Here is a 26957-nt window from a genome sequence, read left to right as displayed (position 1 = left end):
TTAATTGAATGGGAAAAGTCTCCAAGCCAGAGGGCACACGAGATGTCTGATTTCTTTCTGCATTATGCATATAGGGAAGCAGCTGAGAGCTGCAAATTTTCCTATTAGGGGTCTGTAATGGGCTATTTAAAGAGACACAGTTAGGGCTGACACTTGTAAAATGGAACTATGGCTACCTTAAAAACTGTCACACGTTAAAGTATGTCAGCACAACTTCCGAAGTCCTAGAGACATGCTTTAAATCTGTGTTACCAGTATTCCTAATTTGGAGTGAGATGAAAGCAAATTCCTGAGTCCACAGGTTTACTTAGTTTTCAAGGTGTTGGAAAAACCTTGTGTTGGGTTTGCATTTCCTTTTGAGTTCCGATCAACTTTAAAATGTCAGAAGGGAGTGAAAACAGATTGGAGAATAAAAGTAAGCAGAATGAGCAAGAGGAATCAGTTGAAAAATCCCTGACAAGATGAGTAAAGTTTTTCATTTTGAAAGTGAGTCAAAACCATACATTTATAATTGTGCTGTTGATACGATATTACATTGGGGAGAACAATAATGTGAGACCAATGAAAATGTAATAGTGGTTCATATCCAAAGGATCTTATTCAATTGGGGCAAAATAGCACAGTCAGTGAAGGCAGCAAGAAGTTCCCCTTGAGAGACCTCAGTACAGCCAAGATCTCATCTATGTCATTACCACAAGCAGATTATGCTTTTACAAGGACATTTTCTGTTTTGTAGTACAAACAACATCAAAAATTCTACCTATAAACAAACGAGAAAGCACAAAATTAAGGTAAAATATAATGAAATACCAAGAGTTTTGAGGAAAATTAAACTTATATAGAAGAGAAAATAAAGAGTAGAGAGAAGCAACCCTTTTTTTTTAGAAAAATATTTCCAGACGTTTACCTAATATTTATTAATAATAGAGGTAACTGTAAGGAACTTAATTACAATGTAAGAGGTTAAAGTGATGAACGTAATACATGAGCAACCAAAAATTAACACAATTTAGCACCAGTAAACCTCTCTGCAAAAATGTGAAGACAGAACTATTTAAGCCAAGTATGGATGGAAGCTAAAAATCCAATGCTGCTTGTAATCAAAATTTATAGAGTATTTTTTTTGTCCTGAGATAGACACTGTATGTTCCCTACCAAGGATATCTTTTTAGTATAACATACCATCTTAAAGTAACAGGCAAATATTCAATTCCTGCTTCAGGAAGCACTGAACAGCTGCTAAGATACTTTAGTATTGGTACAGTAATTACTACACTCCCTGTCAGAAGCGTCATTCCTTAGTATTGTATTCATTTGCATATTGGGCTTTATTTACTCCTGTGAGTATATTTCTAACAGTATAACAGTTGATTTAAAAAAGGCCTCTGTGTAATAGATAAAGATGCTTATGGCCTCATATATTTCTGTAGATACGACAAAAGGATTAAAAACTTACTTGAATTAGAGGATAAATTTTAAAAATCAGTATTTCATTAAAGACTTCCACCTACCAGAAGGAGGTCCCAATGACATTTACTTATGATATGATGTTGGGATGTACTGCAGTATGAAAAAGATTGGGCTATTTCATTGAAAAGAAATCAGATAAAATGCAATGGCACAACTCAATCAGCTGCAGGTCAGCTAGAACGAAGATCCACTGTATTGTGGGAGTTTCCTGTCTGAACAAGGCTAAAGAAAGTAAGAATTTACTTTAGTAGCTTATTACAGAATGATCAATGTCTCCTGGTGCCATGTAGGATAAATAAAGATGTGTCTATCATGAAGGGTAAGGTACAGATTAAGGGGGTAAAAAAGAAAACACAAAACAAAAAAAAAAAACCCACACCAAAAAACCAAAACCCTACACCAAAACAAAACACTCCCAGTTCTCTGCCTAGAATACAGTTGTAGTGACACATGCCCAATAACTAAGTCAAACAGGTCAGATACAAAAACAAGGCTACTTGAATAACTGAGAAAACAAACATGTAGCAAGAAATTAGATTTAACTTCATTGGTTTACACCAGGTTAGGAAAGAATTTGGTTGCTCTAAACTCTGTAAAACAGGAGCTTCTTGCAATAAAGAACAAAGTTGGCAAAGGCACAATGTAAATCACCCATGGATTACCAGGAAGAAAATTAGGAAAAGGATTCAAGCCTTTACAGCAGCAAGGTTTTAAGTCAATATTCTAATCAGCATACTGAAGAGAAATCTAACTACTTTTGAGGTAAATCTCACTACAATTCTGAAAATGTTCGTATGCGGCAGCAGGAGACTTAAGAAGCCCCTTGCAATTCCCCCTTCTCTGTTGCAGCACTATTATAAGGACCCACAAGAAAAGTTTCAATTATTTAGACGCATGGCTTTTCTTGAACAAAAGCCATATACTTATATACTTTATAGATCCTCCACTCCCACTCGCTCTATAATCTACCCTCCTTTCATCTCTGAGGAGCTTAGAGCAATCTGTGTTTCTTTCCAAGATGTTACATTATCAAACAAGACTTGCAAAACTTAGCTTTCTGGATCATGACATTTTGGATAGGTTCTTGGTTTCAATCTTAATGAGTAAGAATAACGTTTCTGCAAATGGCTTGAAGATAATTTTTCTAAGGCTTCAGCTGAAACGTACCTAGCTAGGTGCCATAGCACATCAACCAAGCAACTTAAAACAATATAAATAGTTAAAATTAATAATTTTTGAGAACACATAACTCCTCCTATTATATAGGAAACACATAGTTATTTTTAGCTATTGTATAAACATCTTGGAAAATATTTTTGAAACATGAAAAGGAAGGTTAGGTCCAATTTTAAAGCTAGATCCTTTCATCATTGCATAAATAAATTATTTTCTCAATGTTTATTTTAGTATTTTTAAGATGTTTCTTTCGGCCTCTGCCTGTATTTCTGCTGTAGCTAGATTCCTCTGTAATTTTTTATCTGGTTTCTGTTATAGGTATTAGAAACTTGAAGTCATTTTATATCAGCTCTCAAGTTTCCCTAGTCACTAATCTATCAATGCTTAGAAATTAAATTCAATCATCAGCATATATTGGTTGGAAAACACCATTAAACACAAATTCCAGTACTAATATCTCCAACTAGTAAATACCTGAGGAGTTGAAGTTACTCCATTTCTACAGAACTGCACAACTCAGGAAAAGCTATGTAGCTTCTCAGGTGGTCTGTTTCTTATAGTTTATTCCTAATGAAATTTATGGCTTTGCATTCAGCATTTTTGCGTTCAATTTGTACTAGCTGTCTCTGTATTTAAAATAACTGACTAACTAAATAAAATCACTGCTGTTTAGACCTCAGTCTCAGAATAAAGGACCAACATGGATAAACTTTACACACTTCTCTAAGCCAGACTGCATACTGTATCTTTAAAAGATTAATCAGGGCAACGTTTCTCTTATAGCCTTGACATAAACTTTTACTATAAAATGTATGAAAATCCTGACTTGGGGGTTCTCATTTAGCCATATTGACTTAGATTATCTTTCACCATTTGCTAGGTGGGGTTATCTTCAGAATGCCAGAGGACCATATTCTGTTAAATATAATTACAGTCAATTGAGAATCAGAGTTATCAGAAATTCTCTTACTTTGAGCTAGGTTAAAAAAAAAAAATTAGGTTTCCATTTCATTATGAGAATTACTCAACTTTACTTGACATTTTAAAATCTTTCCATTTTTCTTTTAAAACTGCTCCAAAACTCTTTTCTGAGCTTTGTGGTTTCAGTAGAACCATTTCCTTATTGGTACAGTATCAAAATAAGTAACATTTTCAATTATGTAAAAGTGCTTTGAAATTGATGCAGTTTATGGTAAGACAGTTACTAAATTTCTCAGGGTTACCAAATCATCACCTTTTCAGAGCAATCTATCTATTAAGAAAGTAGAATATTAAAAACACATGTCCAAACTTCCTGATACCAAGCTAATTAAAGTAAACTCTCTATATCAAGATGTTCGTAATTAGAATTTTGAATATTGGTCTTCTCCTGCAATCTGTAAGTCTTAAAAGAATTACCTACATCAGGCAATGGATCCAAATCTTTCCATGATGATCCCCATCTTTGATCATGCCCAGTCTCTTGTACATTGGTACAGTGTGTGTGTAACCTCACCTGAATTAATGCCCAAGCCTGAGAAGATGGGATGGTGGCTCACACCATATAACCTGAGATGTCTGAGTGAGGCACCTAGGCTCAAAGCTTAGCTCCCTATATAGTTAGCAAACATTCAGGCAGTCATTAGGTGCTCTTTGAAGGCCTTGAATCTATGTGGATAAGTTAAAATTATTTTTAAAATATTCTGAATCACTCTCCAGAGGATCCAGTGAAAACTTCGGCTCCAAATTCATGCACCAAGCTGCTACTCAATGGTATGAAACCTCTTGCAGAGCCAGCTCACGAAGAAGTCACTATAAACTATTATAATCTCCCTTTTAGAAGCCACTATTATTGATACACCTCATAAACACTAAAGCATCTCGCACTTGATTTTATTTCAAAGTTTATACAGCATCAAGGCAAAAAGACAAGTGCCTTTGCTATCTGGAAACGTCTAATTAACCCTTTGGTCTCTCTCAGGAATATTTCAGTTGGTTCCTCCTGTCCAGGCTTCCCTACCACTGATGTGGAAAAACAAACATAACAATGAGGCAAAAACTGGCACTTCTTTTCAGCTTTCAAGAACTGCATTTCAGTTTCTTCTGAAATACTACAGTTGAGTGAGTTCTTTCAGAGATCCATAGGCACAAGAGTAATCACCTAAGAAGGAAGTTAGGATGCAATTTATCAATTCTTGTGACAAGTTCTGTAAAGCACTTTCATTTATTGTTACCCTAGGTGTTTAAACAATGTGTACAGCAGTTAAAAATCATCCTGCCATGTCTATACTATGACCCTGAAGTAATGTGTGAATTTTTTGTCTGAATATCAAATAACCAACTAGCCACTAAACATGGACATTTGAGAGGAACACTTGCACATAAGAACTTAACTCAGACCTATTTACACAAAGGCATTTTCCAAAAGCCATGTGAGATAAACTTTGTTTCTAGTTACTATCTATGCCAATATTATTCTTCTGGTGCTTACTTTAGATCGCTTTATGAGTACCTTGAGGTGTCTCTCCTCATTAAGAAAAACCAGAAAGGGGGTACACAGATGTAGCAGTCATTTTAACTGACTCTTTCAATGCCAAATTATTCAGTAATGTTAGCACAGCAGTGGACAATGTATCTAATAAGCTTGTGAAGGATAAGGACATTTTTGGGAAACAGAAGATCAAGACAGACCAGTTTACAAAAGAAAATACTACATCCTACATCTAAAATGCACACATATGCATTTTTGGTGGGCAAGTCACATTTGCAATTGCTTTTCAGTATTTTCTTTACACTGTAAACTCCATTACAAAAAGTGGGGAGGAAGATCTGGTTCAATAATAGTCAGTAATCACAGAATCACAGGTTGGAAGGGACCTCAGGGATCATCTAGTCCAACCTTTCTAGGAAGAGCACAGTCTAGACAAGATGGCCCAGCACCCTGTCCAGACGACTCTTGAAGGTGTCCAACGTGGCCGAGTCAACCACTTCCCTGGGGAGATTATTCCAATGGTGACTGTCCTCACTGTGAAAAATTTTCCCCTGGTGTCCAATCGGAAACTCCCCAAGAGCAACTTGTATCAATTCCCCCTTGCTTCTGGATGACCTGTAAGTGTTGCTTTCAAGCTTTCCTTCATTACCAGGCATAAGCCACAAACATGAGATCCATATATCTCTCATCCCAATGATGTTTGAATACAAGAACTTGCCTGGTTTTACAGGTGACTTTTTTCTTATTGTTGCTCTTTGTGGAGGAGGAATGGTGATTTTGTTACTGTGGCTCCTATTTATCTGACCTTTTTTTTTTTTAGTTTGTTTTTGTGTTTTTTTTTTTTTCTTTTAGTTTAAGTTTAACTTAAGTTAGATGTTTAACAACTTTCAAAAAAAAGTTTAAGAGAGAAATTAAGTTCAGGACATGAAGAACTATTTTTGTGGCGATGCTGAACATTTTGAACCTGCTTTCTTCCTTCCAGCACAATGTACAGACAGTAGGAACATTTGGGATTGCTTACCTCTTCCAACTACTGCATAATAATAACAACCCAATTTTCGATCTTGATTCCGTAAAAAATTTTTTTTCCCTGAGACTACATCTCTAAGTCTCTGGCTGACTCATCATATAATGTATCTCAGAGGCTTGTATGTCTTCTCAAATTAACTTGAACAGGCTACTGACAAGGTGAATGACAAAACTGGTATTTTGCCCTTGCAAAATAATTCAGGTTATTTTATATATTCAACATCCAAAGCTTTCACTTAGCTTTTTGCCATGTAGTCAATTTTCTAAAGAGATATATCATATTCTATAACTTTCTTCACATATATACACCCTTTAAATGAGTATCTAAGAAACAGATCCTGTTAATCCTTCAGATCCGACATTATTATTATTTGGTTGTAGATCCTCACCTTGGCTACAGCCCCAGGGAGCAAGGTTTTCCACAGAAATGCGGGAGACAGCCTCTGCCCTAACAAAAGGGCAGGGAAATGGATAAAAACAAAAGTGCCCCAAGTAACTGGGGCCCTGGAAGCATTTTACTTGAACATGCAAGACCATGAAGAGCCGAATTTGAAACTTTGAATTTCTGGACCATCTGACTCCTCATACTCACCTTTTTGTCAGAGCTGGGTATTAATTTACGTGAGAACACTAATCGCGTAAACAGAAAGGACTGATGGCCCTGAAAAAAACAGATGAATATCAAGAACTCATGTTTTCCTTACACGTATTTCAGGGAATATATGATTATATTCCATGCATTTCATGTATTTTTAGGGAATGCAGCCATACCCCTCAGACACTGCTGCACTTTTTTAACACGCAGTTTCCATGGATGGAGTCTGATACTGTATTCCCCTAAATCCTCCAATGAAGATTTATAATCTGAACAGCTCAGAGCAAAAGAGCATCAGAGTCATCTACATTACGGTAAATAAACAAACAAGGATGTAACCTAGAAATTTCACTCTACCTTAACCACCAAATTTTACAGTGAAAATAACACAAGAACTGCAACCCTGTGTTTACTGTTGAAGTGCTTATATTTTAATTGACAACCTGAATGTTTAGTTAGCTAGGCACTTGATAAAAAAACACTTTGTAACTGAATCTGTGTTTATATTTTAAAAATCCTCCATCTCTTCTTTCCCATAACTAGCTTAAGAATTTAACTTTTGAGCTGATACAAATACTCTTTGTGACTTCTGAGGACCAGAAGGAAGTGAGAATCGCTTTTAATTTTTTTTGGTAGTGCACCTGCAGAGGAACAGTCACAACAGAACAGCCTCAGAAAAATTAGTCCAGCAGTTTGCTGTTTTCTCCACACTTATCTCCCCTCTCTGTTGCCCTCTGAACAACCGGGAGGCAAAGCAATGCCATTCAGGCAACTGCCCTTGCTAGAAAAATAATAGACAGTGAATACTACAAGCAATTTCTAAGCAGAGTTCCAGCCATTTTCTGCCCTTTTTTCACATGCTTTACTCTCCCCTACAAAACAGTTCTACATAACTTTGTATCTATATGCATACCCATCTCCTTCCACCCTCAGGCACCAGTAATACTCTCTACTTTTCTATTCCTAATGACAAGACATTACTTGTGCCAGTTTTGACCTCCCAGTCTCCTCCATTTTAACAATTTTTAACTATGTTTCTTCTTGGCATGCGGAAACCTTTTCCCAGCAAATTAATCCTCCACTTCTCAGGGCAAGAATAACAACATAGACCTCACTGGGTTTTCTGCCATTGACTAAATCAAACTACAGGTCACTTCTGCCATTTGTGACTCCTCTACTGGCTGTGCTGGCAAGTACCCCCAGTACTGTACCATGGCCTTCATACCCCCTCTTGGAAAAGGTACCCTCAGTGCAAGGGTGAGCCTTCAGAGCTGCACCTCCACCTCCAGGTTACCTCAGACTTGCTCATCTTGGAGACTGTCCTGCAGAAGGACAGAAGTGCACAGTGCTGCCAGGCGCTATTAGGGATAGACTCTTTCTAGCACAGTGTTGTTACCGAAAGTATGTTATACTTCAGCAATTAATTTCTCATCCAAATGATGAGCTTCTACTAGAACTCACTCACATTAACCTTATTCGAATTAATTAGGTTAAAACAAATCCCTCCCCCCAACTGAAAACATTTAATAATAATTTTTAAATAATAACTTTTAATTGTAATTCTAAGGTAATTTGGTCTCTATGATCAAAAGAATATAATCTAAAAAAAAATCTTACAACAAAAAAAGTAGATTTTTGTTTCAGTTGTTCCATTGTTTATTTTCTACCCTGTTCCCTGTTGCAGGGCTCTAGGCAATGCCTGTGACCTTGAGTGGTGGTTGAGCACCGAAGGAAGAGCTGAACATCTGAGCATTCTGAGCATTTTGAAGGAGTCAGGTAAAACTCTTTTTGTTTTTAAGTATAGCAGGTGTATGAGCTCACTATTAGCTTTTTGACACTGCTCTTTGTTAGCTTGGAATGCTTGGGGGTTTTGGTGGGGTTTTTTTATTTGCTTGTTTGGGTTTTTTTGCTTAAATCCACTTTTCCCCCATATATTAACAAGGCTTAGGTTCAAAAGTGGGATTTAAAATTCCCAGAAAAGCTTTTCTATAAATCAGAGCAATTATTAGCTCTGGAGAATTCTAGGATTAGTATCCCATAGAATTAATGATGATACTTTCTAAACAATTGGGATTTTTTTTTTCTTGGTAAGGTGAATTACGTGACAGAAGCATACTGTCAATGAAAAGACTAAGTACATTTATACATGAAAGAGATTAATAACAAATACTGTTTCAGTTTCATGTTCTGATGCCAGCAGTGAGAGCTGGAATCTGTCTGTGTGTTTCCTGAATTCTGTGTTTCAATATACTTTAGTTGATGTCACTTCTCATTGTACTCAATTTCCTTTCCATAGAATGAACTTAACTTTCAGAGATATGTTAACTTAATTTTGCACAAGCATTCATTAAAGTATTTACAATTCACACAAATAACAAAGGAAAAACGGTGTTTACATCATATTTTTTCTTAAACTATAGTCCAAAAGAGGTTAATGCGTACTTTGTTATTTGAAATGCCTTGTAAAGGTTCACTGAGTGAATGAATGTCTTATTATGAAGCTGCAGCTACGACTACATTTAGAAATTGAAACATTTTTATTGAAATTACGAAGCGGAAAAAAAATATGCATTTGGTACTTGTGCCCCAAACTCGGATCTAACATGGAAAGGCTGTAAGAAGGTGCGATACAAAAAGCAGTGAGCACAGGAGTGAGAGTAAGACTGCCACATTTGAAAATCTGCCTCTGTGCCAGCCTCGGCTACTTCACACAGTAATAGCTTTCGCTAGTCTCAAAAGGGCAAGTGCAGCTGGTCCACCAGAAGGATCTATGTTTTGGACCAAACACCAGTCAGGCGTTGGACATGAAAAGGTTTAAAAAGTTAACAGACTTCACTGGAATCATTAAAGAAATTCGGACACATTTTGCTTTCAGTTGCAGCTTACTGGAAAAGATAACTTTTTAGCCTACAGAAACCCAGTTTCAGTGCACCAATATGCAGTACATCCCTGCAAAGCCACACAGCAGGCTCCAGTGAAAGAACACAGTCAGAAATCTTCCCTTCACTGCAATATTCTTGCTTACCCATGTTGAAAGGGAATAAAATAATCCTTGGTAGATATGAAATTGTTAATTTTTCCATTTAAAACAGTATCTTAGAAAACATCAGCAGGTCATGTATTCATCATATATAGTGTTTTGCATCTTCCCAAAGGCACTGGAGTGCATGCATAATTCACATGGAAGAAATACTCAATAAAATGTTCAACACGTTTTGTAAACAACACACAGCAAATAAGCCTTTATTTGCTCCTTTTGTGTTATGCTCTCTTTCCCCTTGAAAATAGTCTTCTTTGTATAATTTTGGAGGCAATATTTCCGATATTGTTGTTCTGATACCTTCCCTAAGTAAATTACATATAAAGAATATCGGAGCATGCTTACTTGCAGCTACATTCTCAGCAAGAAATATACGCAATAGATTCACTGCTGAGAGATTTATGCGATTCTAATCAAAAAGTGTCATAATAAAATGTTTACATTGTAAAATGAAAAATCTTAGGCTTTTCAGGGTAGCCGGATGGGAAGTTTGCCACTTGGCATAGCAAAACTTTTATGAATGTTTATGAATTATTCTACTGGAAAATGAATGATGAGCTGTAATAGTTTTTGTGTATATGTCACTATTCCCTACTGCACTGTGATGGGACTATTCATGTATAACAGTTAATACAGCAGAGTTAGAGCTTTTCCTGCCTCAGTAGATGCTGGAGGTTTCAGAGCCAGGCACTTGCTAATGCCTATTTGCATGCACCTGATTCCAGACATTTTCCAACTTCAGGGAGACAGAAGCAGCAGAAAATGGAGTTTAAAAAGAAATACATTAGATACCTGAAACAAAACAAAACAAAACAAAACAAAAAGCAGGAACGCTAAAATCCATTTTAGAACATCTCCATATAGCTGCATCATTCATGCACTGCAAATCTTAAGCATAGATCAGACATTAAACATCATTCTATCTTTTCCACAGAAGTCAGAGCACTTGCAAAACACAGAGGGTGGCAAATCAAAAGGCTTTAAAACAAAAGAACAAAAAGCCACTTCTGTGCTGCCACCTACTCCAGACCCTACCAGAGCAGTAGGAATGGGGCAGGAAAGGGCAGGGTAACTGACCTGAGCACTCGCTGCCTAGAAGCGAGGGAGTACGTACAGCATAATTTTAAATGTCGGTGGAGTTTCTACTTCAGGGTGTGCTTTGGCTGAGTTTTGAGTCACAAATTCCCCCAGAGACACTGGCTGTCATGGCCCTTACTAACCTCTCTTTTCAGCTGGATCCTTAAGCCACAGATCAGCCTGCTGTTTCATAAAATATGCCACAGCATACAGCTTAAGCAAGCCTAATTAGCAGAAACTTTTAAAAAGTTAAAATGAACAAATAAAAACACTTATTTGTACAGCAAACTGTGTTTGCAGATACAAGAAATGGTCTCTATATTCAGCTTTCCAAGACAGAGATGAAAGATCGCATTACGGATGGCAGTGCTTTAAGCAGTTACATGGATCACAGATTTCCTTCATGCTGTTCCTTTGAAAAAGAAAGTTGTTGCTGGTAAGTTGTCCTTGTTGTTTTGTAATAGCTCATCAGAGCTTCATCAAGCTGCACCAAACCCAAGCTAACTTATGTTATTCCATTGCTGTCATTTTCCTCCATATTTGCAACGTTAACATCTGACAGTGTTTATGAAATATTGTAAGAGAGTCTGAAGCTCTCCCATTCCCTTTTCTGCCTTTGTCTTACTAAAAATGGTAATCTTGGTGGTAAATTAGAAAACAAAATAATAGGTAAAGAACAGTATTTTACATGGCACACAGATCCCAAGACACAACTGCTTGTGTCACGTTAAAATTTCTCTTTACTCTCTACAAAACAAAAAAAACAGGCAGAACATTTTCCTTTCCCAAACGCAGGTAACAGCTGGATTTGTCATGCCTTCAGCCTGTGAGTGCTCATGCTATTTATCATACAGCTGCTTCAGTGATCCCAACTGGTTGCTGCTTCTTAATGTTTAAATACTTAAACATCATTACAGAGCTCAAAAAGATATAAAAGCCTGAATAATTCAGGCCATGGCATGGTAGCAATTTCAAAGAAAGTCTACATGTTTGTTTATTTGAAGAAATATTTATGCCAACAGGGTTCCCTAATCATATACACGTGATAACACTCTGAATCAACAGCACTCGTACACCTTTGACATTAGTTGTTTTTATATCCTTTAATATGACAACAATTTAATTTAATTCATGCAGATTTTCCATTAAATATACCCCGTTAGCAAAGAGTATTTGTCAAATCTACTTCCAGCATACAATGTCTAATGATATCCCTACACATTAAAAGCCTTAATCTTGTAATTTATTGCTCAAAGCAGTCTACATGTATTAGTCTAATAAACTGCAAGCAATGAATTAACAAATGTCTTCTTATACATGGAATAATTTATTACAAATTCATGCACATTTAGTAACCGTATGATACAATTAACTACAGTGGACCTGCTGAAATGAGAAGTAGCTCCGATGTCACGCTGAAGACGGAAGGTGTTTTGAATACTTTCAGTCCCAACAGTTTTGTTAGGATGTAAAATTCCCATTTATAGTTTCTGAGATGCATCTGATTAGAAATCCTAACAGCCTCCATAGCAGAGTGGAACAACTGCAGACATGGAGAACTGTAATATTTACCATCCCATTATTATTCAATATATCTATTCAATAAAACCCAGCGCTACCATATTAGGCACGCTGCCACTTCGACTGTAAACGAATCACTGAGGCTGTAAACAAATCCCAATTCTCACATCAAGTCAAATGTTAACAAATAAGAAATGCAGCTACAGATATTAATAAGTCCAGGCTTATGAAGAAAACTATCAGGCCAATATTTATGTTAAGTGTGATACCTTGACTCAGTGTCCATTAACTACCAGTTTTGATTTATATCCTTGATACGCTGAAGGCTCCTACTGTGTAGTTCCAAATTCAGTCCTCGAGGATTAATGAATAAGCAGTACTGAGAAGGCAGAAAATTCATAGCCTTTGATAGATATAAGACTAAAAGATTTTAATACAGAACTAAAAATACTTAACAAACAACTGCTAATGCCTGTCATCAAGACAAAGAATGCATAGACGCATACATGGTAGGAAAAAATGAATCAACAGTAATCACAGTCCAGAAATCAGCAGCTTTTAAATTTTCAGGGTGACTAAAGAGACCCAGCAGATATTCTGTTTGACATCATATGATTGGATCTTATTATTAAAAGGGTCTCTATCTATATCCTTGTCCTGGTTTCAGCTCAGATAGAGTTAATTTTATCCACAGTAGCTAATATGGGGCTGTGTTTTGGATTTGTACTAGAAACAGTGTTGATAACCCAGGGATGGTTTCCTTCCTGCTGAGCAGGGCTTACACAGAGCCAAGACCTTTCCTGCCCCTCATCCCACCCCACCCACAAGGGGCTGGGGGGCACAAGGGGTTGGGAGGGGACACAGCTGGGACAGCTGACCCCAACTGACCCAAGGGGTGTCCCACACCATATGGCGTCATGCTCGGCGTATAGAGCTGGGGGAAGAAGACGAAGAGGGGCAGGATGTTGGGAGTGATGGTGTTTGTCTTCCCAACAGTGGTGATAATGCAGAGATGTTTTAGTTGTTGCTAAGTATGCTCGCACTAGTCAAGGACTTTTTCAGCTCCCCATGCTCTGCCGGGTGCACAAGAAGCTGGGAGGGGACACAGCCGGGACAGCTGAGCTCAACTGACTGAAGGGATGTCCCACACCATACAGCATATACAGCTGGGAAAGAAGGAGGAAGGGGGGACATTGGGAGTGATGGCGTTTGTCTTCCCAAGTAACCGTTACACATGATGGAGCCCTGCTTTCCTGGAGATGGTTGAACACCTGCCCGCTCATGGGAAGGAGTGAATGAATGCCTTGGTTTGCTTTGCTTCCGTGCACAGCTTTTGCTTTACCTATTAAACTGTCTTTATCTCAAACCATGAGTTGCCTCGCTTTTACTCCTCCAATTCTCTCCCCCGTCCCACCAGGGGGGAGTGAGCGAGCGGCTCCGTGGTGCTTGGTTGCTGACTGGGGCTAAACCATGCCAATCCTTTACCTCCACACACTTCATGGCAGTTAGGGAAAAAGTATAACTGCATTGATTGACTTGGTAATTAAGGCAAATGTCACAGATACAGTTCCTTTATCCAGAACTTAGAGTATCTAAGGTCTTGAATTGAGAATCAGTGGCAACCAGCCAGACCTCAGCAAACCTGAACCAGGAATGGCTTTTAAGCTCAGATAGGTCAAGCAAGGTAAACACTGATTAGCTCAATCAATAAAAACCCAATGTGATCTTCTGTAGCATCACCGAACCTACAGGCTCCTGGACTCGGTTTGCTCCTGAACAACAAAAAAAGATGAGAGGATCAGTTCACTAAATTTCCTGTTACTGAGGTCATCACTATTATGCAACAATCACATTACTGACAATTGGATAGATGGATAACGGTTAATACTTGATAGCGCATAAATAATATCATCATGGATGCAACTGCTCCTTCTTCAATAAAAATATTTTACATCAGTAAATGAGATTTTCCTCTCAGTTTTACCAAGGAGAACTTGCAACTGCATTATGTGAAGAAGGATCTAAGCCAACTCCTCCTATTGTGTGACCATTTTATAAGTTACTTGATTTCTGTAGTGTTGAGCACTTCTCATTTCTATATGGTTCTGATAGTTGTTGCGTTAATAGTAGGAGTCTGAGGAGTGGCTAGGGAGATACCCTACCATTGAGTCACGAGGTTCAGACAGGACCCCCTTGCTTTCTAAACTCCTTCTCTGAGAGAAGTCTAGGTGTGGCTAAGTCAAGTCTTAGTCTCAGACTTGGTCAACAGTTTATTTTCTAAGGATTGTAGAAGTAACCACCCATCAGAGTATTTGTTATTAATAACTAATTTGGCAGATGCCCAGGCCAGTCACGTTCAATGGGAACGATCACGGCTAGATTGATGAATAGTACAATTTATTAAAGCAACAGATACACAGGTTCTTTGGATTACTGGTGATAAAATTGCTGGTTACAAAACACACACAAATAGTAAGAAAATGAGTAACACTGCTAGGCTGTTAGTGCATTAAGCAAATATGAAGTGATTCTAATAAACTGGAGACTTAAAGTGAAGGTATAAAGAGGTTTCTGAGTTTTCCTGGGGAAACACTTGGTATAACCAAATGTTTAAATCTTACCCAAGGGTGTCCCAGTGGGGGGGAAGAGAGGCTTAACCCATTGACTGGTCCCAGAAGTCAGAGTGGTACGCGATGGTATCTTCCCTAAAACCCTCTTTCTCTTCATACAGTTTATAATATTTTTTATCTTTCAGGTGGGGCTTGAGTGACTGTAGTCATACATACCTTTATTATGATTGGTGTAAAATTTCCGTGCTTTCCTTTTAAAGGTGTAAACTAGAAACATTCAAAGCACATGCCCAGTAAGGGCTGGTCGCACCTTAGAGGCGTGTAGCTTTTGTGGTGGAGGTGTGTTTTGGTATTATAATGATATTATAATGAGCAAAGTTCACAAAAAGGACAGCATTTTGTCAAAAATATGATGGCCTGTTGGCCCAGGGTGGTAAATATGCAGCATACCAGCTCCATGGTACCTTGAGTTCCCATTTATCACAGCCTGGTCAAGATGCCTCCACACTGCTCCACCCTCCATACAACTCCTCTTTGAGTCAGCATGCAAAGTTCTCCTGGCATTACTGACATCTAAGGTTCATAGGGAACTTCCATGGAATGGATTCCTCATATATCAGCTGCACTCCACCTTGAAAGCTTCTTCAATGCTGTACCTTTTCTAAACACTTAAGTTTAATTTCTAAGTCACCTCCAGTGATTATTCCACAATAGTTCAATACAGTAAGTTATAACGAGATATATTAAACGTGGGTTTAGAGCAAGGAGCACTCACTTCAGGCTAATTGCTCTTACTTTTAGGTGGCTGATGAGGCAAAATAATCTCTAACCTCTTCCAACCTATCAGCTTAGCAAAGGAGAAGGTTCCTGTCACAAATCTGTGAATTTCTTTCTCGCCTGATCAGGAGTTTAGGCCTGACAAACATTTTGGTCTGTAGTATTTCTCAAGTGGTTATTTTGCATTAATCGCCCTGCCAAATATATCAAACATGGGACAGCATGATGAAAATACTTGAAAACAGGCCTTCACAGCACTGGGATTTTTATCATGTACTGATTACATAATGATTAGATTTACCATGTTATTTTTGGAAATAACTCTAAAGTGTTATATATGTTCTATCATTTTTTAAATCACAAACACTTAAGAAATGCAGAAGGCTATTAGCTTCATTGCAGCCCCTTAAACTGCTGTGAAATGAGCTCTAAATGTGCAATAAAGTGATTTCAACAATTTATAAACCTCCCCTGAGTAGCCTTGAGCAAGATATAAATGTTACAGAAAACCATTGTTGCAGAACAGATAGTTATTCACTTTAGGGATGGGCGATCCTTTAGTGGTTTGCATTGAAAACTAAATAATGTAGGTTTGTTCTTTTGGTGTTAATTTCCAGCTAACTTCCACACAGTCTCCAGAATTTACAGTTTACATCATAGTTTCAGAAAATGGGTGTGTTTTACCTCTTTTCTTCACGTCCTTTCCCTGAGCTCTAGTAACACCTCCCAGCAGTCTCTGAGCAGCACCTTCTTCCTTATTTGCACAGGCACTAATTTTTTCCCAAGGTACTATCTCATTTGAACATCTTATAATATCCACAAGAAAAACAACTACACTTTTTAAGGTACAATATCCCAAAATGTGATCAATACACTCGAGTTGTCTGATGTACTACTTAAGTGTTTCAAAGTAGCTCCTGACAGAAAGAATTAAAGTTCTGAGTACTGAAGCAGCCTTAGTGCAAGCACCTTATGGAGAAAACATCATAAAAGCACATAAAGACAATCTACTTTTTCTCAGCAAATGTATACGTCACGGCCAAGAGTAGCATGGAATTTTGTTTTCATTTTTTGATACTCTTAGCTTTAATGTCTTTAAAACACATCTGAGAATGTAAAAGTATATTTTCCTGATAGTCTGGATATGAAAGGAATAATTTACAGAGATACAAAATCATTTACCCAGCACCATTTATGAAAGCTATTTATTACAGGCCTGGCTGACTGCCTTGATCTATCATCTCCAGTTCAAACCGCTCCGCTCACTTCTACCACAGTATAACAAGCCACTGATCAATACAGAGAATCTTCCCTGAATACAAGTTAGCTTTTCTCCCCATCAGTAAGCAATCTTCCCTCTCCTTCCCCTGAAGCACACCAAAGCCAATCAATTTACAGTGTCTACCTCATTTGTTCGCATTTTATAAAGCCTGATGCTTTAAAGAAGGCAGGACTTCTGCATGACAATCTGTTACCTAGAATTTGCATATTTCCTTCAAGAAGACAGAATCTAAGTATTTTGTCCAGAACTACATCTTACATTCACTTAGGACTACGCTGCATGGGAGATAAATCACACGAGAATATAAACCACTGTTAAAGCACTGGATGTGGAAAGCTGCAAATTAAACTGTAGTGTATTTCTATCTATCTATGCACAAATGATGCATTATCCATGAGAATAAAGGAGAGCTGTCTGTGCGTGACAATGGAGGAGTTCCTTTTACAGACAAATCTGAATTACTTTTATTTAGAGTTCTGAAGATTTTTTTTTCAGGTATTCTGAATGTTTTGATTCTGTTTGGTTTTGTTTTGGGTTTTGGGTTTTTTGTGTTTTGGTTTTGATTTTGTTTTTTTCTCTAAACATAGCCTCCTTTGTACTTTAAAACCTGAGACAGGCGTGGGACGGGGGGAAGACAGAAATATTGACCCAAAGCAGAAGTGCCAGAAATCTCCGAATTTCTTAAGATTATTAAGTCCAAATCTGCTGTTTTAAAAGATGTGTGTATGCCCTGGATAAGCTTGTGGACTTTTGGATACTCAGGCAGACTAAATCAACCCCTGAACTTTTCGTGATACATCTGTGGTAATTAAAACAGGAATTGTTACAAGAATTTATGAGAGTCCTATTAACCTCTTAATGAAAGATCACTTTCAAAATACCATGCCACTGGATCTGTTACAGATTTTGTTACGACTCCTGCCTGCCAATGCCAAAATTTCTATTTTCTGCTCAGTTAATAGTGTTGTTCATAAGATTCCCAAAGAATAAACATGTCTGACAGTTTGAAGTGTTGTGCTCTCCTAAAAATGGAAAGGAAATTTTGGATAGTAACTTCTGTTTACATTTCTTTTTAAAATAGATAGATTAAAAATATATGAAATATTAAATTATTAAGAATAAATTAATGAGACCAAAGTTTAGTATTGTTATCCCAAAAAGGGGGTTTGTTCGCTCAGTGTGCAAAACACCAAACTACACACAGAGTGGAGGTATTTTATTCAAGTAATTTTTGCACAAAGACTGGTGCTAGGTGCTAACTCACAAAGGTAGTACCCCACACCGAGAAACTACAAGGCGTTTATATGGTTAAATGTGTCAGTCACAGCTAATAGTCACACACCTCAGCTAATAATTAGGTAATTTCTTTCTCTCTTCGATGTAAAGGTACAGCTTACTTTTAGTTTACCAGGCACGCTCAGGGAGTAAGGGACTTCTTGAGGGGGGAGGGGGGGCAGCTCCTGGCCGATGGGCCTGATTTTTAGTATTAGAATGAGGATCGTTCCCATACTGGGTGCTTTGTTTTAGTTCTTATCAACATCCCAGTTAGTTGTTCTCCTTGACAGTACACTTTATCACCCCATTCTCAGCATCTTCTGAGGCGGGATGTTTGCTTTGATCAGTCTCTCAGCTCTCCTCAGGGATATAATCATGAAACAGGTGTTTCCCTATCTCTCGGTTCCAGTCTCTGGCCATCAAATTCTGTTTTGCCAGGCTCGCATAGTTCATTGTTATGTCTTTAGCAGAAAATTCCAAAAATTCCATTTTCTTCAGGATATCAGTATCTGCAAGTAACAAGAGTAAACATAAAACATCCAGATTGAATGAAATTTAGTATTTGAACTTCACTGGAGTCATGTGTAACTTCTGATATTAGGTAACCCATTCTTGCTTGTGAAGTAACATAAAGATGTTACATGGTAAGAATAGAGCTTGCTGGGGAGGGCCATCTTTAAGGTTTATATTCAAGTGCAAAAGTACACATTTAAATATTAAGATAAATGGTCAACAGATAAATATTAATAGTTACAATTAATTTCAGATTTTAAACTTTTCCAAGAACACACGTGACTTTAAAGTGCTCTTTGACAGTCACAGTATCATTCACCTTTGACTACTTCATCTGCTCTCTAACCATTTTATAATAATACAAGGGTTTTCAGTGAGAGCTACTACAGTGCTACCTCAAAACAATGAAGCAACTCAAACAGAGGAGTTTCTTCACCACAAAAATTAAAATCAAAAAAGAAAGGAAAAACTTTAAGTTTTGCATGAATAATATTCAGCACTGTCCTGGTTTCAGCTGGGATAGAGTTAAATATCTTCATAGTAGCTAGTATGGGGCTATGTTTTAGAGTTTTGCTGGAAACAGGGGTGATAATGTGCAGATGTTTTAGTTGTTGCTAAGTAGCACTTACACTGGTCAAGGACTTTTTCAGCTCCCCATGCTCTGCTGGGTGCACAAGAAGCTGGGAGGGGACACAGCCGGGACAGCTGACCCAAACTGACCAATGGGATATTCCATACCATATGACATCATGCTCAGTATATAAAGCTGGGGAAGAAGAAGGAAGGGGGAACATTTGGAGTGATGGCGTTTGTCTTCCCAAGTAACCGTTACACGTGATGCAGCCCTGTTTTCCTGGAGACGGCTGAACACCTGCCCGCTCATGGGAAGGAGTGAATGAATGCCTTGGTTTGCTTTGCTTCCGTGCACAGCTTTTGCTTTACCTATTAAACTGTCTTTATCTCAAACCATGAGTTGCCTCGCTTTTACTCCCCCAATTCTCTCCCCCGTCCCACCGGGGGGAGTGAGCGAGCGCCTGCGTGGTGCTTGGTTGCTGACTGGGGCTAAACCACGACAGTACAGAAATCTGAGTTCTGATTTCCTCTAACACACCAGTTCAGAAGTAAACATTCCTGCCTTTCCATTTTAATTCCTTTTCTACATTTACTGGATTCCAGGATTTTACTAGGGTTGATTTTGGTTTTTTTTGGAGGAACACGTAGGACAGACACTCAATACCCCAGGCTACGGTGACAGTGCTATGCTGAGCTAGACAGCAGGTGAAAGACAAGTAAGAAAATTAACAACAAGAAGTACGTGCTGTAAACTCTGCCCAAGACTTTGATGAATCTCAGCTTGTTTTGTACATAAAATCTACTTCAGGCACTCTTGTACACACGCAAAATATCACCATTTCAGCATTCTCTTCTAGTCTCTGCAAAGCTGTGGCTGTACATCCTCAAAAACATAAAGAAAAGTTATTTTTCATTTCACAGAAAGTTTTCTGTATATTTTACGGTACAGTGGAAAAGATTTATTGTCACATCCTTGGGATGATCTGCCAGATTTTCTGTTACGCCCCTCCTTGTAAATTTCCTGGCTACCTCAAACTCATGCTGGTAGAAGTTCATATGGCATAACATCATGAATTTTAATTTTTCATAATCAGCTGTAGTCAACCAGTATCTAAATAGCCTGAAAGCCTATTATCATTCCAAAAATTAGACCCTTTTTTCAATAATTATAATACGAAGTACACTTCTTTAAGAAAACTTTAAAGCCTAACTGTGTATCACAACCCTTTACACAGAACATTGCTCTATAAGAATGCAAAATACCAACACTGCCTTCTCATCTTAAATGTATGTATCATACTAGTATTGCATCATTTTCAGAGCCTTTCAGGCCAAAAGCCTAGATCCAGTTACCATGGAACAAGCTTTCAGAACTACCATTTACAGCATAAACTATCAACAAACCAAAGAGTAAACTTAAAATGGGTTTTGAATAATAATTTGTTACCACTATAACAAAAAGACATATTCAAGCATTCAGAAGGCTTGAATTATCAGCAGGAACTTTAAAAAAAAGTCTTAAAAATTTTATGAAAGCGTTTCAGTCATTGCTCATGGAAATTATCCCAGAATAGACCTCACAAGAACTCTGAGTTTCCAAGAACTGAAAATTCAGATAGAAGTCTGATGTATGCAAAGTGTAACTCAGCTCCGCAGGCATACGATTTCTGAGTGTAATTTTCTGGGAAGAAACAAAAGGGTGCCCAGCTTAATATCATTTAGTGGTTTTCCTGTCATGAATAAAAAGCCAGATTCATTATTTAAATTTCAGGAAAAAGACAGTGTGTGGGTGGTCCATTATATAATTTTTATGCTTTGCTGAACAATTTTTGAGGATGGAACATGAAAGGAGAATTTAGATCAATATAAACAACGTGAATAACAAACAGAAGATATGTGAAATGAAGTGCCTGACATCATCGAAAGATAAAACAGTAACTCTCAAATTAAAATTTATCCAGATTGAAATCTTGTATTAGATGAAACAAATGAAAGCACCATGCCAGAAGAACGAATGACCCTGGTAGCCATAGAATAGTGGTGGGATGAACACTACACTGCAAAGCACAACGGCACTGATTTAAAGATTAACAACACAATTTTCTGCTATTCATTAGATGCTCATTGCTGGGAAGCAGTGAAGAAGGATTCTTCAATAGGAGGGAGGAATGTTTGCAATACAATTATAAGCTCCCAACATAATGCTGTAAGAAAACAAGAATAATACGACCTAGAATGTGTCAATAAAAACATTTGCAATAGGGAAGTTGCTTATTAGTGGCAAGAACAGAAAACCAGCATTTAAAAGCATCCCTCTCCTCAGCACTGCTGTGAAGCTGGGGTACCACCTGAGGTGCTGTACTTCCTTGTTCCTGCCTCTGTTGTTTCTGACCATATCCTTAGCTGTAAGCAAAGTTAGGCTCAGATGCTTATTCTGTGTTTGCACGGCTCCTCACTCAAGACCCAACTTCATCTTGAGTTCAGACTTTGCAGCTGTACACCACTTCTCTGTGTGAGAGACAAAAGGTGGTAGGGTCCTTAATTATCAGCATGAGGGTTGTAGCTACTAAACATCTTGATGAAATACAATCTCTTAAAGCACATAACCCTGCATCCCAGACATCCTGTTTGTATCATTCAATAAAGTGAAATAGCTCAGCAAATGAAACCAAAAAGCACTGACAGCCATCAAAGCTGTTTCTCTCATGTCACCCATTTTCTGCCCAAATGCGTGCTCAATATTTGAAAAGTAAAATATTCATGCAAATATTTTTGCTAACAGCAGCCCTATGGACTCATGGTCTTATGAAATCATGGAGAAGTTGTTAGTGGTTAAGCAGCTTTTTAATTTCAGTTTGTTTAATACAAAAAGTTGAGAACTTGTAAATGACAGACAAATATTACTTAGGAGCAGTAGATGTTCCCTATTAGTCAAAAGTCTGGCTGATCAGAATAGACATGCTGTACACCGATTAAATGTCTCTGTTCACAAACAGTGTTATCCATGGTCTGGTGTGTGACTAATAAGATTCATTCTAGACTCTTTGTTTTACACTTTAGCCTGCATTATTGCAGGCTGAAAAATCTGAACTTGTGCAAGTGAAAAACAACAATGCCTATGTGATATAAATATTGCTGATCTTCCGATCTCCTTTTTCATTGGGATCATTCTGGTTTAGACTAAAGTATACCACAGATAGTGATCCAGTACAATCACTGCAGCTATTCATTTCTTTATCTGTGATTTCTCTTCTGATACTCAGTTCCATTTATCACTTCCCAGAGATAAGCATCATAAGATTTCCCAAGGGTAGCTAGAAAGGTACATTTAGAAGTCATTGTACTGCAATTGAATAAACAATTTTACACAACCACCTCCCCCCCAAAAAAAAATCAGCTTTAACTTTAATTCCCAAAAGTTACAAACCATACTGCTCTTTTTTTTCTTTTTTTTTTTTCTTTTTTTTGGGGGGGTCTGGTTTTGTTTGTTTTTAGTTACATTAATAACAACAGGAAACATTAATTTTTTCCTTTAGAAAGCTCCAGATTAATTTTCAGTCATTACTGTGCTGGCTTTAACTGTGGAAATACAAGGAGGGGTTTTGGTTTTTATTTTTGTGGTGTGAATTTTGCAACCAGTAGGTAATAAACTCTACTGCACAAAAATATGAGTGCAGAAAACTAGTGGTCAAAACTAAAGGCAGACAAAAAGTAATAATTCATACTTGTACCCAAAGGCAGAAAAGGAAGCTTCATTCATTCAGTAAAAAAAATGACATGCCTTTCAGCAACAGGTGCAAGCCTTATGACACTTGCTGTTCTTTGTAGTTATTTGAATTCAGCCAGTATTTTTACAGCTTATTTCACAGGTCATGATACCAATAACAACTATGCTAACAATACTGCACATCTTCATTAGTATTTGCTAATGTTCCCAAAATAATGTTCTTGGCCAGTGCAATATAACCCCCCAAAAACCTACTTTCCAATTTGGTTTTGATGTTAGAAGTGCTAAATTGAAAATCCTTTTTGTGTTTATATGATATTAAGATTTAATCAAACACTGCTATAGTTTGCCATGTAAGTTCCAGACTAAGGTACTGTTACCTCTCACGAGAAGTTCCTCTTGTGCTCTTACAAGCTGTATTACAAAGATATGAGTATCTACCTGCTACAGATGGCACTGTGAAGCTTAATGAACCAGTATTCCTAACAGTCCTGTGTGCATATGAAAAATTAATAAATAAAAAAGACAATCTATTTTTTAAATCAGCTACAAACAAAGCTACTTCATCCTCAAATCTAAAGAGAGTACTAATGCTTCCACAGCTGGAATGAATGACGTACAATGATTCTTGGAGACACAGGTTGGGCAGGTTTGTGATGATCAGTCAGAGCCCTCACTTCAGTCCTGTCTTTTCTGTGACCTCACCAAATTGCAGGGTTTTTCTGAGACTCAATTCCCTACCTGTGTAATAGGAATAACAATATACTCATCAATATATATTGAGAAGGGAAACATCTAAACTTTGGTTGAAAATCTATAACAATCAATATAGGCAGGGAGAAATATTTTATGAGACTTCTGTTAGATAAGGAATTTTTACTTGGTCAAAAAAAAAAAAAACAGCTTTGAAAAAGCAGTCCAAAATTAATAATTAAAAATAAGTTTTGAGTTATTGGGTCATTAATGCCTCAACAAGATGGAATCAGAAGTCTCTCTGTAGTATATCACTGTGAAAGTGAAAAGCGGGAGATGCAGGAAAAGGCCCCATCCAAGACTGGCAGTGAAAGGTGAAGATGCTTGTTTTGTAGAAACACTTCCACTAATCAAGTCTATTCAAGCAACATGGGGCTTCCGTCAGGCCCAACGGAGCATATGGACAGTAATTAAATTACTGTCTTTGGCAATAAAAGACACCACTGAGTCTTTCCAGCCAATCTGAGCCTCTGATTAAATATGAGGGTTTTCCTAGCACAGTGTGACATTCAGTATCTTTCGAGTCAACTAGGAATTAAAAATGACCTTGCACGCTACAAGCTTGCATTTAAAACTTTCCTGTTTGGAGAGTCTTCTCTGTGGGTTTTCTGATAAATCCCTTTAGCTGAGAGTTTTTGAAAGGAACAAAGGTACCTTTAGTTGTCTTTAAATAAATGAAATACACAAAATTCAGGGTAGATTATGTTAGTCTTCACACCTGTCTGAACCTCTGAAAGTTTATTGAAATTACTCTGATTTTACACATCTTTTAAAATTAAACTTCTTCCTTAAATCCTATCCCTATATTTGGTCTGAATATTATGGTTGTCATTGAAAGAGCCTCAGAACCCAGACGTATTTCCCAACTAGATTACTTTTCACCTCATCTGATATCAATAAATTCTCTGGTAAGTATCCAGCATATAGCATTACAGCCAATTGCAACATGCCTAACATTTTTGATTACTAGCTCATTTGCCCTGCCTTATATTATCTGCAATTCCATAAACATTACTGTAGACCATTTAATATCCTGATTTATACTCCACATGAGTACACAGACACCAATTCTTGAATGTTTGTGGTAGATTTTAGACGAGCTGCACTTCTTTCCAAAACTCTGCTGCTAACTTCCTGCTATGGACAACTGACCATGATAGAAGTTTTAGAAGCACAGAACAGCTAGTTGTTGACTCTTAATTCTTTACTGAAAAGCAAAAATGTCTGTGTGAATTAGGTCAGCCTGGTTTTACCTATATGGGCAAGCCTTAATCGAATTGACTCATCAGGCTACAGGGTAAAAGGCACCAAAGTTTAGTATCTTCCAGCCCCAATCAAAGTAAATATGCAGAGCAGAAACCTTTGCCAACTGATAGCATGTGCCTCTACAAGTAACTCTTCATTGATTATAGTGCTTTCTGCTCAGCTATTTCAATTCTTGTCATGCCTATGTTTTAGCCTTATGTGTATTTCTAGTCAGCAGGGCTGCTGTTAATGCGTAAAACTGAAGCTGTGCTCTCCATTACCATACCAGCAACACTATGAAAGACAAATGTCTCAATACAATTTATTCTCAAGTTATTCTCCATCTTTTAGATCTAGAAAAATGTAAAAAAAATACAGACAAATCACTGCTTGACTAGGAAAGAAAAAAGCTAATACTTGAGAACTATCCTCAAACTACTATTAAGGAAGGAGATGGAAAAATGAATAAAAATTCCTCTGAGACCCTATGAATTGGCAATGCAACATTACATTATATTACATTAATTACAGTACACTACATACATGCTGCAGTATTACATGGCAGATTAGACAGTGAAAACATTATTTGATCCTGTGCTCATCAAAACCACCTGAAAAAAACTTTATTCAAAACCTAAATCAGTCTAACATGCTTTACCTCAGGTTTCCAGGACTAAACTCATTAGCATTATACTCTTAAAATCCATTATAATTCACTATTGCTACAAACCTCTTACAGAAGTACAGATTTAGATTCATAGCAGGATTGAAACTGGGAGAAGGCTTTTCAGCTTCCAGAGTTGAAATTCAGGAATTCGTAGGACAAAAGAGAAGAAAAGGCATATTGAAATAGAAAATGGGAGGTTACGACACCATTGCTTCTGGACCTATCCTGATTTTTTTCAATTTTGTCCTCCATATGACTAAAATACGGAGCAGCAGGGTACATGCCTGTCTATATATCTCTCTCACACAAACTCTCTTCATGATAATCAGTCCAAAATAAGTAATCTTACTCATTGAATTTCTGTGGTCTAATACAAAAATTATGTTAAATTCAAACTCCTTAAAAGTACCTGCAAGATGATCTCATTTGCACGTGCTGATCAGGAGTTTTTATTGCAGTTCTGATCTGGAGTATTCAGCGTAGTTTAACTGTTGGCATTCATAAAATCTGAAAATAAATCCATTCAAATCTTTTAACAAGTTCAGTAACATGTTATGCATGACCTCAATATGTAACAGCTGACAGCCTTCAGCCAAACTGTTACAGACTGAATCTCTTTCTCATATAGATACATTTTTCTGTCATTTAAATATTTATCTTTTCCATCGACAGAAACTACCTTGACTATTAACTACCTATTTGTTAGCAACTTGAAAGGCTTTTTAGAGATATAAAAATAAAATCAGTAAACCATGATGAGAAAAATATGGGCAGGTAACAATATGGATAAGCCTTGTCTCTACCTGTGTTTTATAAAACTTCTCTTTAGTTCAGGAATTCCAGTCAGATTAGAAAGACAGTTGCTAGAAAAATTTCCTGTTTACTTTAAAATAGCTAATGATAGCATACAGACATCTACTTGCATATATCTATGTGTCTGTATGTACACATTTTTTATATATGTTTATTTTAAAGGTCCTATCTAAACACGAAAGAAATTTGATTACTTCGCTGGCCTGTGCTATTTCTGGGCCCAAACCACAATTTACCAAGGATTTATAAACAGCTTTTCATGTATCAATCTCCATCTCTCTTCAGGGAAGCGGTGACATATGGTGGGGAAGATCCCGGTCTTGGGAGTTTCATTCATAAGTTTTCATTGCTTCAGGCTCTAGATTAAATGAACAGTTTGATGAA

The 26957-nt window shown here is 37.3% G+C and overlaps 1 long non-coding RNA gene across 7 annotated transcripts in view; it reads right to left on the bottom strand.

Annotated features, from left to right (window-relative positions):
* Positions 1–26957, bottom strand: part of LOC135314733 (uncharacterized) — a 340184-nt gene that overhangs the window by 188894 nt on the left and 124333 nt on the right. Inside the window, exon 4 of one of the 7 annotated variants that reach the window (XR_010374203.1) lies at positions 26170–26267. The exons of the other annotated variants lie outside the window; for them this stretch is intronic. This is a non-coding gene — a long non-coding RNA (uncharacterized LOC135314733). The remainder of the gene's footprint in view (positions 1–26169; positions 26268–26957) is intronic. 7 annotated transcript variants of the gene reach the window in all.

This window comes from Phalacrocorax carbo, chromosome 8, assembly GCF_963921805.1.
Source record: "Phalacrocorax carbo chromosome 8, bPhaCar2.1, whole genome shotgun sequence".
Taxonomy (NCBI): Eukaryota; Metazoa; Chordata; class Aves; order Suliformes; family Phalacrocoracidae; genus Phalacrocorax; species Phalacrocorax carbo.
This window is presented reverse-complemented; position numbering and strand designations above follow the sequence as displayed.